We start from the raw sequence: 20488 nt of genomic DNA, 5'->3' as shown, positions 1-20488 counted from the left end.
ATTAAATGTGTACGCTATAATACGAGATTCTCATCGGTCTCGAGCGGATGCGCTGCGTCGCAATAATGATGTCCACACAACAATATTTTCTGAAACTGACACGTACACACGACGTGTGTTTATTGACCGTCGAATGAGGTAAATAATCAACAGACGACGACGGTCTATCGTAGTCGTCTTGCAGCGCGGTTGAAGTATATTATTTATTTTATATTGTCGTCGCAGGGTAGAATATAGCGGTGGAAAAAAAAACCGATTTTACGAGGGTGAGTGAAGAAGAAATAAACGTGACAAAATCCTATATTATGTATATACGTAAATGTGTGATGTATACATATTATGAACGCGTAGTCGGCTATTGTCCGCAGTCGAATGTTTTCGACCTTTTCGTGCACAGAGTCGTCGCCTCCCGGGGTCGAATGCTCTGCTGCAGACAATGCACTTGGATATCACACGTATAGGTACGCATATTTAATATATTATGTATTATATCGTTCGTTGCGGTCTTCCCTATTGGCTATCGACGACAACAATAGTGCACCGTCATATTATTCACCGCTCGTACACACCCCACACACGCCGTAGTCGATTACAACCTAGACCTATATATATTATGTATAGTACTAATATATTTTTCATCCGATACATATTAAAAACAAATTATCACGAACATTATTATTATGCCGTGTGATTGAAAAGTGATCGACGATCTCTCGGGGTGGTTTCAGATCGAGAGCGTGACCTATTATTAAATAATATTGTAAATATCCGATACTTTACTATCAGGTGACCCCAAATATGTTTATTTTTTTAGTAAATTTTTCTATTTCCGTCCCGTCAAAAAAAAACAACTGAGAACTGTGTATGCGTATTATACTGTACTACATACTCAGTTAAACGCGTGGCCGTTTTCCAAATAGTGCGTACTTATCATTTATTTATATATATTTAATATTATATTATACATTGTAATTGAATATATTACAGACAAGTAAATGATTGTTTATGTGACGCGTACCAAAATACCCTAATGTTATTGAATTTATTGAAATAATTCTATGTAAACAAATTTCGTATACGGTGAGGGTACTGTTATTATAATATTATATTATTATATACTAGTGATTCCAGACGTCTAACGAAAACACTGACACAACGCACGCAGCTCGTAAATATGGTATAATTTATTATCATGCTTATTTGTAGTGTACCACATATATTATAAGCACGAACGATGTACTTACACTCTTCCTCTGTGTGGTTTGCGTTCATCACGATTGGTTTATAACATAATCAATCGGATCATCATACTATATAGTATGAACTATATCACAGTTTTTGTACGGCTGGCCGAGTTTTTTTTTCCATCAAATAAAATGCGTTGATTAATACATGTAATACTATTCGTTGGCTGTTCAAAATGTATGTATACGTTTTTGCTGAATAAAGTCGAGTATTAATGTGTGTGGAAGTAACATGAATATATTATAATATAAACGGTTAATGGATATATTTTATGCGTCGGAAATAGGTTAGGTTTTGTTCGGGACCGTGGATTCAGGTCAGGTATCCGAAACCATCATGTATAATACGCGAAATATATTGGTAAAAAATATCGATAAAAATAAAAAACGTCTAAACCCTGTACAATAATAGTAGACATATACATTTTTATCATAATTAATAATATCTCACAGGAAGTGTAAAACCTTCCGATATTTTATCTCCCGTTGAAAATCTGTTCAAAACTTCTTTAGTGTAGGGATTATAATGTATTTTTATAATCACCATTTCAGTATAATTGTGATAAACAAATTTCAAACATTTAAAAATATGGTCTTAAACATACTTAAAAGGTCAAAAAAATCAGAAATTAAATTAATGTATATTATTAAAATATAATACATTATATTGTTTCATTGATTTTTATCGACGTCGGTTTTTGTGCAGCCTGTACACATTATAATATAATATATACACATGTGACGTGCGTATATATATGTGACACGAACGCCTGCCGACCGCGTATGTAAAATATTATTGCCGTAATCTTCACGTGGCGACTATAGAGTTTCTGGCTTGCAAAAAAAAAATATAGTCAAATAAAAACTAGGTCAATTATTATTGCGAGGATGTAGCGTAGTGTGTGAGTGGATGGCCAAACTCGGTGGTATAAATTATTCACAACTGCAGCAGATACCGCGGACGATGTTAAAAACGAAAACAAATATAGTTTGTTGACTTTTATTATCATCTACACGCGAGCGGGCTCGGACCTTAAAAATAATTTATTTATATTTTCGTATATTGTTTTTCGAACCCAGTGAAATCGTTGGAGAACGTTCACACCCCGCATTCGTGTTTGTACCGAGTTCATAATATTATTATGCCATAATATTATCCGGCTGGCTAGGTGGTAAATACGTGTCATTATTACGATATAATATTGTACACCTCACTTTGTACGATAGGATAGTTAATGCCGTTGGTTACGAGAAAACGCTGACTGCAGCGCAATGCTGTAATAGTAAGACATTTTGTAGATAGAGGAAACTGCAGCAGAACGGGATTTCTTTGTAAACATTATTTCTTGCAGTGGTCTAGGCATGCAACGACGTTTAATTTTTTTTTAAACTAGTCTTGAACTTTTGAATTTTACAACACACAGACAGTATAACGTTTGCGTATACATATATACATATTAGGGTACCTCGATGCTTGTATCCGCTTTAAGCCGTATGTAAATACATTATATTATTATGTTATGCTAGCTGTAATTACTAATGAGCAACATAGTTTCAATCAATTTTTGTTTTCGAAAGCTTATAAACTAAGAAATAATTTATTCTTCGAAATGTGGCACGCATGTATTTACAGTAGGTACCGACTGGTACATCGATATCGGCCAGCTTTTTGTTCGTAAATAAGAATTTTTATTTTATTTTATTATTTACTTAAGAAAAACATTCTTTGTACATAAGTACTGTATTATGTACTTCCGGGGAGTTAAAGATTCTGTAAAATGCATGCTTCCGCTTGCACATATAAGACAGGTATAACAAAGTATAAATAGTAATAATATCAAGTTACATATTATACAAATTAAAAAAAAAAAAAATCATATTAGTTATAACTATCAACCACATAAAATATACTAGAACTTTTTTAACGATTACTTGCAAAAATTGAAAATTGTACCTATAATAATGACCAAAATTAATGAAAACAGTATGAAATATATTTTTTCTTCAGTTTGTGTTACGGCTACTGGCTACGTGTACAAAAATGATCTTGAAAGAGCAGCCAACTATTTTCGTTGTTTTACATTTAGTATACAATATTACAATATATACAATATACATATAGAGGAGTATAACTTATATTAAAAAGAACTTTCTTATTATAGAGCATATTAAAGTTAGGTACACGACTCTTTGTATTATATATAATCATTCTCCGAAGTCAGCTAAATGTTAGATATTTTTTGTCTGTCGTCACTATACAAATTTAGTTATAAAAATTTCTGCTAAAAAGTGAAAACCTGCGTTCTTTTCAAATCGAGTATTGGTGTGAAAATGAAGTGTATGGAATGCGGGTAAATATTAAATGCAATTTAAAAATGGACCATCCTCGTTTCTCCGTCTCGCCTGTTATACTGTGTGTGTGATATTTTTAAAGAAATTGTGAGAAAATACAAAAAAAAACATAATGATAACAATAATAATAGTTATATACTCCGGTAACTTGAATATCTCGGGAAGAATAAGGTCCATATTCATGATGTTCATACTGTCTGATAAGTTTACTCATTAAAAGTGAATATTTTCTTATTTACGCTTTTGTAGGTAAATTTAAATTATTTTACATAATTATAATTTCTCTAATTAATTACGTTTTAAGTTTAATACTAAATCGTATACAAAAAATTAAAAAGTAAATAACACTGTGGTGATATTATACTCCGTAAAATTGCGTTTTTGAAATAATCGACTATATACAAATACGTATGAAGAGGTTATGCTTTGTGTTGTTGGTATATAGTATATCGTCTTGTTTTCTATACATATATAGGTACCAGTAAACACAAATTTTCAATAATGGAGCTTAGACATTTCTGTACACACGTCGTGTTCAACTATAGGTTTCTCGATATTACATTTTTCTCATAGTGATAAATACTTTTAAATCGATCATTATTGATAATATTGTGATAATGCATCAGAAGTACGAGCTATAAATCGTAAATTGCGAAATCGTCCACTGCGAATATACAGTATTAATCATAAATTCGTATATATTTTATTTATTATACTAAATTTCTAATATATAAAATACAATAACTATAAAACTTATTATAAACTATTGTTGACGATATTATAGCCCGTATAATAGTCGCATGGAAATATATAATAAATAATAATATTAGATTAATATAAAGTGTATAAAGTATACATACCTGTTATAATATTACGTGATGTATGTAGCTATATTTACAATTTAACGAACATTTTTTTTTAATGGGAATAAATGCTGAAACTATTAAATATGTAGGTTTCTATAGATCATATATAGATATTTACTTTTAACTTGACTTATTAATATTTATTATAATATAATATGTATTATTGTATTGATAATACATTAATACCTGCAATGAATGATAGGTATCCTACAAAGTACAAATAATATTATTGTGATTTTTCATGAATTAAGTTATGAGGATATTCGCAGTATCGCAGTAGAGTGTTCAAAATGGTTAAAAATAAATTTGACATTTTTCTTTATTTTTGTATTCTTTTAAACTGTTAAAATGTATTATCAGGACAAACCAATTTTTTTTTTTATTTATTGACTTTCGGTTTGTCATCAAATAACGTCTTATATTATTTATCTCAATGAAATAAATTATATAAAAATACAAAATCGAAGCACTTTTACTGCCCCAAAACGGACAAAACGTGATGGTAGACAAAAAAAAAAAAAAAAAAAATACAAAAAAAACACATATCAGGAGGTACATTCCTCGCTCCGCTCAGAATCTTATAATGATAATGATTGCTTATATTTAGAGATCGTAGAATATTAGAATTGGTATTATTTACAAGTGTTCTAATAGTGTTATAATACACTATTTGCATATTAATGTATAATGTATAATACCTTAACGAGTTTTTTTTATATAAAAATATATTTTTACTTCATTAATAATAATCATATTGATGTACATGTTGTTTTGTATTAATACATGACTCCTGATAACATATTACTGATATTAGTAAGTATTTTACATTGTTTTTATTGGTTTTCATCATGATATTGAAAACAATTAACAGTTGAGTACTATTATGTATGTCTTTATTATTTATCATTTCGTGTGTTTCATGTTGTATACTAATAAATAATACTATATAGTCTAATCGATGTGCATATTATTATATATTATTATATTAATCAAACTTTGTAAGCAAACAATTTGGTATTGTTGTTGCAATAATGTTAAAATAAACAAATGATTTTTTTTCGCAACAATCAATAACATTTAGTATATTATATTGTAGGTGTGTAATATAATATTTTATAGAGGCTTTTTCTACGTAAATGACAATATTATCTAATTATACGATTATTTGAATGAATAGCTTTCGACAACCAATATTATTCGGTCGTCCGAACAAATGGCTTGGCGAACTTTTTATACATCGCGCAACCCATCACGCGCGGGGAATTTGTATTTAAAAATTTTTGTCGTTAGCACACAATTTTTATAATTTGCATTATGACTGCTCAATATAACTTTATAAGTACCTAGTAAGAACTGTGGCGTAATAGTTGTACACTCGTACAAGTCGAACGTATAACATTTTACGTACGCGGTACATAATGTACATATTTATATACGGAATATACGTAGTGTTTACGATTCGACAAATACATATTCGCTTGCTCGACCGTACGAAATGATAGAACTCGCCAAAGCCAAACAACAGCTGCAGCTGAGTCTCGACCATGCAAATGCAATATTATTATTTTGTATCAATCGCGTCTGTCGAGTGTGTTGACCACGTGCTACGCGATACGTAATGCCATCGGCATAATATAATAGTATAAATTATAATAATATCCGATAGACTGAGAGAGCTCGTCTTTCTTAACAAACTTTAATTTACGTTATATAATATAATTATCTTATCGAGTAGTTTAATCCGTCATCGTTATCCCGAAAACGATCGATTGTAATACTTTATGTTATTATCGATTTTATAACACTATAGTTACTTGCAATTATTATAGTTATTATATTAATTAATTATTGTTATAATGTGCTTATAATAATAACAGAAGTATATCAATGCTTGGTATGGAATTTTCTATTAGAAATTACTTTTACGTATTATCACAATCCATGTATTATAAATAATATATTGATGATTAAAATAAGTGTATTCGATCGTATGATTTTGAAGGTTATGGTTAAAAATATGTTACCTTTTCGGCACCTCCCAAATAATTACCGGTACATAATTTATATTTAAACGATGAACATCAACACACATTATTGGTTATATACTAACTGAAACTGATGTATACCATGCCGTTTGTGTTGTTAAGTAGTCGAATATTTATTTATATTTGAATATAATTTTAAATTAATTTCGTATATTATGTATTTAACTACGTTTCCGATTTAGATTTGAATTTTTTTTATCATTTCAAAATATATTTTTCACGTCACCATATAATATTCCAATAACTCATATTATATTATATTTTATTATGTATAATATAATATACTATAAACGTTAATTTTCAATACTTAGTCCTTATACTGAATTAATAAACTAGTGGGGAGTAAAAATTGATTAAATATTCTAAAATACAAATTCCTGGTACAAAATATAAAAATATTCTTTAATGGACACTGGTTGCAGATAATGTCTGCGCTCACCATCAACACCGGCCCAGACAAAGTTGACGTGTTTCTTTTTTCAGAACGTTAGATATAATAATGTTTATTATTATTGTTATTATTTATTGTTATTGTGCCGTTGTTGGCCGCGCGTGATGTATAGAACGAACGAACGCGCGCACGCTTAAAATAACGCCGCGTGAGGCGCCCGCGAAGACAACGATTGTCGATGGACAGCGCGCGGCGGTGGGGAAACGGTGCGGCCAAGTTCACACGGCCGTCGCCTCGTGTCGTGCCCACTCGAATCATATTAATAAAATGCGAGAAAACACGCTGCTCCACCATTCGCGTATATTATATTTAAGTATAGTGTATTTGCGTATTATAGGTACTCGGTCGGTACTTAAGTACAATAAACTATAGTATAAATTTATATTTAGGTACCACCTGACACGTAATCCGCCGTGTATTGTGTAACAGCATTGCATCTACTGTTTTTGCATGCGTCTGTACTGCTTAGAGCTTAGAAGCTGAGGTTTTCGGCGATTTTTAACTCACGGCTTCCCTTTGCCCCACTGGCATTTTGCGGGGGGGGGGCAAAGATGTTAATTTACGCCCTCAGATATGTCAACAGTAGAAATCTTTCAATCTCCTAAAATAAATAATGAATGAATGCATTAAACATTATAGTATTACAGCTATAACTTTTAAGATATATAGTTATTAATTTGTTTTCCTCTAATTACTGCATGAAGTGCATTTTTCACGTATGCGTTGACGTATTCTCAACGTCATCGCATTATCAGGATTACAAAAATAACCCAATAGTCCCAATATATATATATATATATATATTTCATGAATTATAATTACAGGATTATCATCACATTATTAATTTTCAAACAAGTTCTAACACTTTTTTCAATTAACTCTCATACTGTGTTTCATATTATATAACAGCATCGGGTGTCAACAAATCGATAAAATAATAGTTAAAAAATATACGTAAAAATAAAACACTAGGTTATGGTTTCAATGTTGGTGAATAAATGAATTTATTTGTCCTAGGGTATTTTCCAAAAATCTGATGCACCCTCAAGTAGAATAGTGTATATATTTATTATTTTTATTTGCCAACTAAACCAGCAGTAATATTAAAATAAATTGAAGATTAAAATATTCCAAAAGACACATAAAAAAATGTAGGTGCGCTTTAATTAAAGTTGTATGATTGCTTTACATTTTAAACTGCAATTACACGGCACTCTCAATCCTAGTTTGCAGCGATATCTCTAAGTTATACGAATCTTTAGCCAAGTATATAATATATAATAATGGACGTTATAATAATATGCATACACTCCGTACAGCATAATTTTTGGCGCATTATATATTACATTATATTAGTACGACTATAAATTATAATATTATTATTTTATGAACCGTGAGCGTACTGTACCATGTGATTTTTTACGCATAGCATTTATATTTATCGGTATGTTTTTGCGGTACTTTCGAAATGACCTGAGTCGACACTGTTATGTGCAGGTATCTGGTATAGTGACTATAAAACGTTGTCTATCTCTGGCACGGTGTATCAGTGACAGATTATATATGCTAATAAACGGAGTAATATACGAGAGAATTTTTATGTTAATAATATAAGACAAGACACTTAATTGTAAATCTAGTTCTGCAATTTAACATATTATATAGAAATAAGATGTGAATACCTATAATTTTATGTTTTACTTTACCGATGACCTGGTAACAATACGTACACGTAGCAATCAAAGAAATGAAATTGATTTGCCACACGTACATGTATAGATGGCCAAAGAATTATTATCACAAATTTTGCAAAATAATCAAAAATAGCTTTTACACCTATTTATGGTGCACTGGTGGGGCTCTGCATGATAATACAAAACGAATTTAAGGTGATACACAAGTCTTGTGTGATGTATAATACATGTATATAGGTAATAATAATAAAATATAAAAATACTGAATAATGGTGTCCATTAAAACGTGATACGTTTTTATCAAAAAAATAATTCAATTATTTTTCCTTTTCCGATTCACCATTCCAAATCAAATATATCGGAATATGTCTTCCCGAAAAAACGTAGTAGTACTAGTAGCACAAAATATCAAATATAATCGAAGTAATATTTATTATTCATACGAACGCTCAAACAGTATATATAATATTATGTAATACGCAGACGAGCAGTTCAGCGAAAAATTCTCGGGGTGAATTCCCTTCTTGCATCACTGCCCTACTCATGACACGGCCACCGACTATACACCCTCTCACAAACACTATACCAACCACCTACCCACCCACCCACCGTACGTACACGTGTTCCGCCGGGGACGCTCACTATTTGCCTACCCCTCGCACACGTGTATAATGTATATTGTAGCACACACAGACACACAGACACACACACATATTATTATTATTACTATTATAAAAGCATGAAACCATGAGGGATAAATATAACGCCCTCCGCCGAGCCTGTATAGCAAACGCGCGTAGCAGAGCTGCCCAACTCTTCCTCGAGTTGTCGGAAATTATTTTTCCGTCTGCCGTGTACAATATAATATATTGTAATATGTATGTAGGTTTTCAGTAGACGTGGAGTGTGCGCATAACAATTTATGTATATGATATATATATATATACATATATATGCTCTGTGTTAAATAATGAATCGTCTAAACGCGTGTTTCTTTGGCCGTATATAATAATAATAACACTATAGTCTATAATATAATATAATATTACGTTGTTTTCATAGCATCATATAGCTTATGAACATAATATTTTATATACATTGGATTCACGAGATTTTCTTTCAATTTGGTTCAAAATTCAAATAATGGTGTTGTATGGTTTTCCGACGATGTTGTCTCTGTTAAATCAAAATAATCCTTTGTACGCTCCATTAACTGCGTGTTTGTTTCATCGTATGTGTGACGTGTGTGCGCATGTGTACACGCGTTAGATGAATAAAAACGCGTAGACGTTGCTATTTTTTTATGGTTTTGGCGAATGGTCAAAAAAAAAAAATTAAATTAAAAACGTTCCTAAAATTAGTTAGTCCCCAAGGCGCGGGGGCTTACGTGTATGTTGCTACCGCCTCCGACCGATTATATTATAATATATTATAAACTTCCATAATTTCACTGGAACTGGACCACCGTTGCAATATCGATTGAACCAGATTTGAACGCGTGACTCAATTTTTAATTTCGTTATAAAAACTAAAGAATTACACCACACGTCACCAAATTATTGGCTATTATAATTTATAATATATGTGTTTTGCGTTTGCGAAGTATTCAAATCCCTTGTAGTAAACAGACAGAAAAAGTTTTTTTCCCATTTAATACGTCACTGTTTTTAATTTTTCATAATAATTAATATTATAATACACACGAATTTTAACACGGGCATAATAAATCGAAAATCACTTATAGATACCTACTAAGCGTGTTTTTCTATTTAGTAATGTTTTGAAGTCGCAAAATCATTCATATAGATGTCTTAGGTTCATCAATATTTCATATCGCTGAAACGTCTGAAACCACTAAACAATGTGTAGGTATACCTGTAAAAAAGAGTAAAACGAAATTTTTTTGCCGAGTTGCATAAAAAATGAATTGATTTAATGGGTTATAAATTATACAGCACTAAATTATGTTTAAGGGATATTTAGCTCATTATTGATAATTTAAATATTTAGAGATAATTTATGCAACCCGGCATTAGTATAAATTGTATATTATTTTTTTTTCTTTAAACAAGTATTTATAATCTGTAGGCACTGTTGTATTTGTATAAATGTATATAATATAATAACTAGTCAGTAAATTTGATAACATAATATTATATTATAATATGGAAGTAGACGGAATAAAATGTAGGTACGTCATGTAAAGACCTTACGCAGCGCTACCCATTTTATTGTTACTAGGTTTAAAAAGGTTACCACATTATAGTTTTCTTCGATACGGTTATTTCAAAAAAAAAATTAAAAATTAAAATTACGTTTTCAACACGTATATTAGGTTAGGTTAGTAAAATACTCAATCATATCGATTTTTTATTGCGTACACATATACACGACACACGTGTTGTATTATGTTTGTAAAATCGTTTATGTTCATTTCGTATTATTTGTTTAAAATAATCATCGTTATTATCGTTACAACGAATGCCACACTAATAACAATATACCTATAATAAAATATTAACAAAGTACTCATATTTATATCGTTATCGCGTAAATCCATTTTGGCGATAATTATTTTTACATAATATTAAGCTATCATATTTTACACTATTATAATGATACAATGCACCTCGTAACCGTGTGAGGAAGGATTCTTCTAATATTACACTATATATTATACCTAAAATTTTTTAATGTAACGTTGGGGAATAAGCGTAAAATATTATTCAAGGCAATTACGCGCGGTAACCGTGTGTGAGGTACTGGTTTAATAATGGTTTACTAATGGTTTGTTTTTATGCCTTAAAAAACGACCAGACACTTATTTTCGTTCTGACGATGCGTCATCGCGATCGACGCGTGTAACTTATTGAAAATGATGTAAGTATCTCAAGTTATGTTTGAAGTGATATTTGTTCAGCGTTTAGAAATAATATTCGTACGTGTGTATAGGACAATTATTATTATTGTGTGAAAATTATCCAATTAAAACCGTAAACGTAGGTAACTATCAAAAGATGCACACGCAACTAGTGGGGTTATATATATTTGTTTAGATTTTATTGTGTTATACCTAGTTGTTATGTGCTTAATTAATCATGAGTTTTAATTAAATTTGTATGTTATTTTGACAGTCAAATTTTTTTTGATATTTTCTCATCGACCGACCGACCGACCATACCACTGAAATCGAAGGTTAGGTTGTGTATGAATTATACTTCATATGGGTAAAAAAAAAAAAACATTAACAAGCATTCATTATACGTCGTAATGTCGTATCTTGTATTTTCGTCAGTATATAACTACAGCAAATATTTTTAGTTCAATCCAATACGGCGGAATTCAAAATATTCATTATTCAACCAAAAATATATAACAGAATACGAATGTGTTTTTATTTTTATTATCATAATACTGAATCGTTTCGAACAATATTCATTTAATATGCGTGCTATTTCCATACGTCTGTATGATATACTGTATACAGTATACAGATAATATGTATTATAATATTGTAATATCGTATACTGCACTGGATTATACTATTGCACCTGTACCGTACAATTATACACTGTACGTACATTATAATAGTTTATGTCTACAATATAATATATACGTATACGCGTTTCGGTAAGAACAAAAAAATAAGAAATGCATTTTTATATAGGTATATATATACCTACGTGATCCGGCTTACACTTCAACCGGTTATAATCGATTTGAAAATATTATGGAGTTGAGCCTCTTATATATATATATATATGATGGTTATCGCGTAAAATCCAGTTCGGTGTAGTCAGTCGAAAACCGAGCGGAAAAAATTCGATTAATTAAATGATGCGTCATCGGTCTTGTGCTAGGTCAGGACGTTGTAGCAGCAGCCATGTGATCGCGTGGTACATTTTTAAAACCAATGGAATAAATCTCGCACGGAATAGTGTGATTACTAGTCAAGAAGAAGCTGTGCCGTGTATATTATATAGATAATTTGTATTATCGACTATCGTTGTTGGGCAAACTATATGTACATAGAAAGCGAAAGTAATTTATTTTTTAAATTAACCTATAGATATATGACATGTGTTATGTGTAGTACAAGTATAAGACGAATAATGATAATTTCGTTTTTAAATATATTATAGATAATTGTATGTTTAATTCGGACGATCTTTACAAAATATAAAATCTTTTTATGTAACCATAGGTAGTATGATTTCAATAGTCTAAATCTACAAAAATAATATGTAAATACTAATTTCCTAATTGAAATGCAATGTCTCCTCAGTGTAGAAAGTATAACAATATTTAGTGATTACTTTTCGAATTTCTACATCTGCATTTTCAAAACTTTGTATAGTCGAAAGACTACACCCCTAGGGCCCTAGATTTCAGTTTTAATTGGAGTATTTATTACTTGGAGTTTAATTAATATACGAAACAAATGAGAATTAAAAGGGCTCGATGATGTATTTCCCTGTAAATTTGTAGTATTTATAATAATAATCGATTTTACGAATCTCGTTACAATTTCAATTGGCTTAAATGTTATACTAGTAGGTACTGGGTACATACCTAAAAGTTTTATTTCACGTCAAATCTTATGGATATCGCACGCGTGCTGGTTATTGTTTAATGACATATCTTTGCTGTTTCGATCCGATGAAATAGTGCAACGACTGCAACGGCGCGGGTCCTATTATTCGCCAGGACGAGAGTATATCGTCCCCGGAAACAAAAGCCGGAAATTCCAGATTGGGTCCGCTTGTCCTGTGAGATTCCGTCGATCACCGGCTATTTGGTATCTTCAAGATGAAATCGTATTTTTAGAATCAAATATAATAAAGGCATCAAACAAAATTCAACTGAATATTGAGATGTTGTATATAAATTATAAATATATTTTTTTACTACTCGGACTTATATAATATAATACGAATTTTGGTATCAGATTAAACCCTGGAAATTTATATATTTCTTTCCTTAATTTTTTGGCCGATTGAAAGTTAATTTCACCTATAATGTTGGTTCCATACAATCGGCGCTATTAAATGGTGTATTTTTAGAAAAAATACTATATATTATTTTTTTAAATTTAAATAACTAAAATTAAAAAACTCCTTGCATGACTTTTATCCAACTTCAAGAGCTTTTCATTTTTTTGGAGCTACTCTAGCCAGTCTAGCATGTTAAAAAATCTTTTCTGACTAGTATTTTATGCTATTCGTTTGTAACATAAACCATGTTTTGCATTCCATTTGAAATTGCATTTACCTGTAGTTCATCCCTCATTCATATGAAATATTTTTTTTTTTTTTATTAGGAAAGAGCCCTCGGCAGCATAGGCCATTGGGCTCATATGAAATATTATAATACGTCATGAATACATTATTCCGAGAAATCTATCATAAAAATAATAAGCTTGCACAACAGATGATGATTCCGAAAATTATACTTTGTCCAATATCCATTTATACGATCTACCGAATAGCATGAAATGTCTAATACATTATTCAAGCTGAAGTATACATTATAAATCATTTATAATTATAACATTTATAGGTATATTATATTATATTTTAGGTATAATGTTCTTAAATTCAGGGTCTAAAATTAAGATATTTTGCTACTCCACATCTTAATTAAATTTATACGAAAATGATTCTTTTCTAGAGTATAAAGTAACGATAATAGAAATGTCTAAAAATGTAACAAATTAATTATTAAAAATACAAACCACCTATTCAATAAGTTCTGTGTCAAGTGTGTTTCTTGCGGGCTATATCATCGTGTGTTCAACATAATGAAACCGTCTCGGCGACCATTATCGTATACATAATAAACATAATAAAGCGCGTGTCGTGTTCGAAATGGCGATTGCTTACTATAATAATATACGATGCCGGAAAGCAAAAGTCTGTCGGAAGAACGCACATCCATCTGGGGGGAGGGGGTTACTCATACGAAACTGAAAACAATTAAGCTGCGCGCGTGATCGACAACGGTAGGATAAGTGGATAATAATATCGCCATAATAATCATTATTTTTATCCATATCGCTATCGGCATGCAAACATTGATCGTCGGGTCCGCTCCTCCGGGACGCGATCGCGTAGGCCGCGCACGCCGTGGTCCAGGACCGTGCGCGTTTTCGCGTCGAGCAATAACACAAACCGGTTTCGCTGAAAACGAACACCACAAGTGCGCGGCTGCGGCGGGGTCAAAACCAGTAAAAACCGAAGGTCGCCGTGGTGGCGATACTATACCTGTGCACACACACACACACACCCACATTTATATATAATAATATAATATAATACGTATATAATATTGTAATTTACAATACGCACGTACGGTGTGCGCGCGCGAGAGCAGGCTATGTGGGCCATGGCCTAGTTCTCGTCCGGTCGTCGTCGTCGTCGTCGCCGCGTATACCGCGTATTCCGTACGTCCGCCGCTACCGCCATCGCCGTCGCCGCCGCCACCACCGCCTTCTGTCGTAGAGAGCGCGCGCGGACGCGAGTGTTTTCGTGCGATGCATGCGTAACGCGCCTGCGCGCACGCGCTAGTCGACGTCGACGACTACACAGTACACATAACTACTACTACTCCAATAGTACTACTGCGACGGACGACCGATATACACGTATTCTGCGCGTCCGTTTGTGTCTGTGTTGTCGCGCGGCGTCCGCTCATCGTATCGTCGTCGTCCGAGTGTTCAGTGCGTTCAATTCGATAGTTTTTATTTTTCATTTTCCCGTCGCGGGTTCATTTCGTTTGATATTTCCACCGGACGCGTTAGTGACCGTAGTGTTTTTTATTTTGTTTTACATTTACACACCCTTTTTCGACGTTCAACCATCGTCTGGTCGGTTGGACGGTCGGCCGTCGCGCCTGAACGAAACAATGTGCGCGTATCGCGGACGCCGAAAACGGACGTTGCTACTGTTTCTGCAAGGACGGTCGACCGAAATTCGCAATATAGCTCGTCTTTTACGCCGCCGCCGACGCCGCCTTCAAATGTAAGTCTTGGAAATCTTGTTCAAAGGTATCCAATTTTTTTATTTTCATTTTTTAACACGGGCTAAGATCAACTATTTTTCTGTTCTCACGTCGTGTTACGAGAGAGAGAGCGCGTGAAAGCGAGCGATTTTCTGCGTTTGTGCCTCGAACGCGTGAAATTTCGCGACGGTTAGTCGTTACTTTGTTAGTCTGTTAGTTTTTTTCTCGCCTGTATATTATTATATTATAAAATATTACGAGATTTTGTTGTAAATCGTTCGTCGTATTCTCGAGCGCGTGCTATAAATCGTATTTATCAAATCGGAGATTGTTTATTATTATTGTATATACAATAAAAACATACATATTACATAATATGAAGCACTATTATTTATCGTATAATAATATACTTGATACCTGGATTGTGTTTGTATTGCATTAAAAACTCCGTCAATAATTCACACTACACGTCGTACACGTCTGGCCACAAACGACCGTATTATTATATATATATATATTTATGGATTATATACGCGGCAGCGCCGACAGGTGCGTACGTACAGTTTAGCGCGCATACAATATTATTATTTGTATTTATAATGAGAAATAACATAATAATAATTATAATATTATCTATGTCGACGACGACGTATATTACGAACGTGGTCTTTGGTCGTAGGATATCGGTCCGACGCAGTTTACTGGGCGAGAACGGGGCACGTCCTTTGCCGCAGCGACCTTGGGTTCGGTAGTACACCTCGTCGTGCACTCTGAGAATAAGATACGTTAATCGCTATTATATTAATAATAATATTATCGTTGTGAAATTCGTCCGGTGTCGCGCGTCATACACGACTGCCAGTAGTGCGGTCGGTTTGTCGGTCATCATTTGAATGCTGGCCAAAATGCAATACGGTTATAATGTTTATTCTATCGTTCTGGGTCGGCAACGACGAATGCCTCGTGTTTCGATCGATCATTGGAATCGATGCATATAATGATTATTCCGCGTATATCTACTGTAAAGTACGATTTTGTTGTGTACGTATTAAATCTTCCGAGAGACTTGACGAATAAAAATCTTCGTTAGTCACGTGCCATGATGGCACTGCCATATAATATATATTATGTCTATGTGCAACAATAATTGAAATCGCGATCAGTGGATGTAGAAATAAAAGTAGGTAGACCGTAGACAAAAAATATGCACCAATAAAGTTGATAATAAAATGTAATATATTCTCAAGTATATTCTCCATAATTTTGAAATATCTTATTAGTTGTAAGCTTATAATAGTCCCTATAGTTCGAGCTATAGTCTTTCTCTTGAACTCGCGATATATTGGTATAGGTATTAGTATTTTACGCGATCCTATTTAGTATTTAATGCGTACGTGACTCTCTCGGAAATTAAGAAGGCTGTATGAACCGAACCTGGTAGTTTTTAGTAAATATAATAGGTTAGGTTAGGTTAGTATAATAGGTTGTAATTCAAAAATTTTTTAATGTATTGATCATGAATATTCTCCGTTTATCGTTATGCAAGTAAACTTTCTAAGTACAACTTTTTACGTCTCATCGTTGTGTACTCTTTGAGATAAACGTTTGCGCGAGATTTTCGGCCGAAACTTATATTATACGCTCAAAAAATATTGGGTGTGACATAGTGGGATAGTGGAGTCTTGATAACATTGTAATAATATATATGTGATATGGTAAATAAATAACATATTACTATTTTACACCACATTGGAATATTATTTGTGTCACTTTACACATTGCGTACGAACTAAAAATTGACTGAAAACCACCGCATCTGTAGTCCTAAGCTTAAAAAATATATTTGATAGGTGAATTTTGTATTACATATACATGAGCATAAAATATACACACATTTTAAAATATGTGGAGATATGCGCATGTTTTAATACCGTTGCACTATTCTAAGAGTGCATATTTCGTATTTTGCCTACCTTAAAGTTATAACCTATAGCTATGCTTGCAGTGTGTGCATATATAATACTTATACCGTATAACTTACTTATGCCGTAAGTAATAACATATAATTCGATTACCTTTACATAGGTACCATTTTACATTACTATAAATTTAATATATGTATATTATGTTAAGTATTTAAAAGGAAAGTTTTATTAATTTCAAATCTCATGCATGTCGTATATAAAACACTAAGAACAAAACAAAAGATTTATTCTATATTATTGTATATGGTATATAATATGATATAAAGTTGTACTGCACTGGTTGTGCGGAAAAAAAATGTAGAAAAAATTGTGTCGAGTTCGTCACGTAATATTTTCGATTTATCGACTGGTTTGCCTATTAATATTTATACAGTTTACGATAGTGCCCCGTATAGTTAATGTATAGTAACATATTATTATATCTATATATGATACGACCTAGGCTGCGTTTTGCCCGTAGCCTTGATCATCATCTTTCCGATCGGATTTCGATCTCGTCGTCGTCCACTCTCTCTATATTCTATAAAATTCTATATCTACCCAGTTGTACCATAATATTATACTTCGATTAGTGCTATAAACAAATGTCGGTTCTCATCGATATTATTAGATTGATCATTGATGTCTGTATTATATATGCACAGTAATGAGAATTATTAGAAAAACGAATAAATTAAAAAACACCGTAATTTATTGCGCACAGATGATACCTCAACAGTTAACATACTGTATAGCCCGTAGGACATAGCCACATAGGTATATATTGCGTTATATAATATGTGATTTCTGGTAAGTGGTTATCGAGAAACATGGCCGATTTAAACTTGAGACTCTGACAATAGCATTAGACGTCTCATTCGTTATGTACACCGCGCAAAACATAATATATCGAAGTGGAGGAAAAAAGCTGTTTATATAATTTGGATTAATAATCGCATTTTAATATATAATTTTATGATGAGATATTAAACCCCCCAAAAAAATACAGGATTGAGTATTCGAATAAATATTTTAATAAGGTTCTAAAAAATTAATTGTTATTAAATACACCAGTAAAATTTGTTATATTACTCCGAGTATTACTCTTTTCTTCAACGTGCGTACTTTAAAAATAAAATTATTTCATATCAGACGTAATTTTAGCCCAAATTTATCGATTGTGTTATGTATTTATATTCAAAGCACAAAAAGCACGTATATAATTTGGAACATTTATTATTTCGTATGATTTTAATGATTTTATACATAAACCGACTTATCGCAGGTATAGTTTAAACTTTAAAATTAAGTCTTGCATTAGTGCCAGTGCGTAAAATCAACATAATATTACTCTCGTATATTTTAGTGGAAAATGATTTGTGTGAATAAATTATTATATGTGTCCACATATGAGAGCATCTACTCTATAACATTAATTCAACAGTTATGTGTTAATGTCGACATAAATCGAAACGATTATTATTTCTACGAATCTATACCTAAAACCGCAAAATGTCATAATTTATTCTTAATATGCTGCAAATATTATGAGTGTAATAATTATAAGTATAGGTACCTATGTAATTTAAAATATATACCTAAGCAGTACGTATGGCATAGTATGCACTTAAATGACGATTTCTTACCCACCATATTAATAATTATAATATTGAATAGGTATAATATGCATTTCGACATGACAGCACAAATTTATGTTAACGGCGATAATTTTACCCAGTGTAAAATGTCGAACTCTCGTTTTATTGAATATTATAAGACCGCTTCAAGATTTTGTTGGACTTTATTTCCGCCGAAGGAGCTTTTAAAGTTAGTCAATAGTAGTTAGTTGCAGGAATGGTTTTAGATTAATGTGCTAACAATGTATTTCGTTAGTCAAAACGAGTTAGACATTTTTACTCTGGAAAAATATCGGCAACTGAAAGTTGTATTGTTGGTAGCTAAAAGGTAAGAAAATCTCTCCCGATGAAAATAAAGTCTGCGAGTAATCATTGTTAAACATTGTTTAACCAGCTACCAAACAAATTTGTTGGATATAAATGTATAATAATATATCATGTTATGGGTTCTGAGGGCCGTATTTATAATCGATTCTTAAGAATAAGTATTGCTTAAGTCATGCTTATGACTTAAATGAGATTCATAAATAGTACTCGAGCTTAAGAAAATGAAAAGTATGACTTATTCAGAAGATTTTAAAAAGACTGGTCTTTACCATGCTTAAGTAATTCTTTTAATAATAGTGATATTGTATACGAGGTACGTTCATGATTTTTTTTTGTTTTTGATCATATCACATTGATTAGTTTTATAAAAATTGAAAATATGGATATAATACACTTTGTAGAATTAGTTAATTTTTACAACCGTGCTGAAGAAAATAATGAAGTTTCTGACGCTTACTCAATACTTTATCAGGGTCTGTTATTATGTACCTATTACCATGGTCGTCACTCTTAATCGCCGCGGGATATTGTTATTATTAAGCTATCGACGACTGCATCATTTGCACTGATGTTTTGTTGGCATACGCGACAACGACGGCGGCGGTGGTAAAAAATTATCAAAACAAAATACTTCTCCCGAGTTTTATCTGTAAACCACCGTAGATTAATAAGGTTTTTTAATAGGCTATGGGTCTTTGGTGTCTATACGGTATTCACGAAAAACCCATGTTGTAGCACACTAAACCAAATAAATTAGGTATGATGTATAGAGAAGCTAATTTAAATTACAAGGAATTTTGTTCACGTTATTTTGATTTTTCATCGTCTCGGAAAGTACCTGTGCTATAATTTTGTCTAAACACATTTTGTTTATCTTGTGGATAGACGCTTTTCTGCTCCATATAACTA

At 32.0% G+C, this 20488-nt stretch overlaps 1 protein-coding gene across 3 annotated transcripts in view; it reads left to right on the top strand.

The window, feature by feature from the left end:
- Nucleotides 1–20488, top strand: part of LOC107164144 (uncharacterized) — a 139174-nt gene that overhangs the window by 85620 nt on the left and 33066 nt on the right. Inside the window, exon 1 of one of the 3 annotated variants that reach the window (XM_015511847.2) lies at nucleotides 15261–15671. The exons of the other annotated variants lie outside the window; for them this stretch is intronic. The gene's annotated coding sequence lies outside the window, so the exon portion shown is untranslated. Of the gene's footprint in view, nucleotides 1–15260; nucleotides 15672–20488 lie in introns of those variants that run through there. 3 annotated transcript variants of the gene reach the window in all.

This window comes from Diuraphis noxia, unplaced genomic scaffold, assembly GCF_037042655.1.
Source record: "Diuraphis noxia isolate RWA-SAM2 unplaced genomic scaffold, SU_Dnox_SAM2 contig0003, whole genome shotgun sequence".
Classification (NCBI taxonomy): domain Eukaryota; kingdom Metazoa; phylum Arthropoda; class Insecta; order Hemiptera; family Aphididae; genus Diuraphis; species Diuraphis noxia.
The sequence above is the reverse complement of the archived record's forward strand: the minus strand, read 5'-3'. Positions and strand labels throughout refer to the sequence as shown.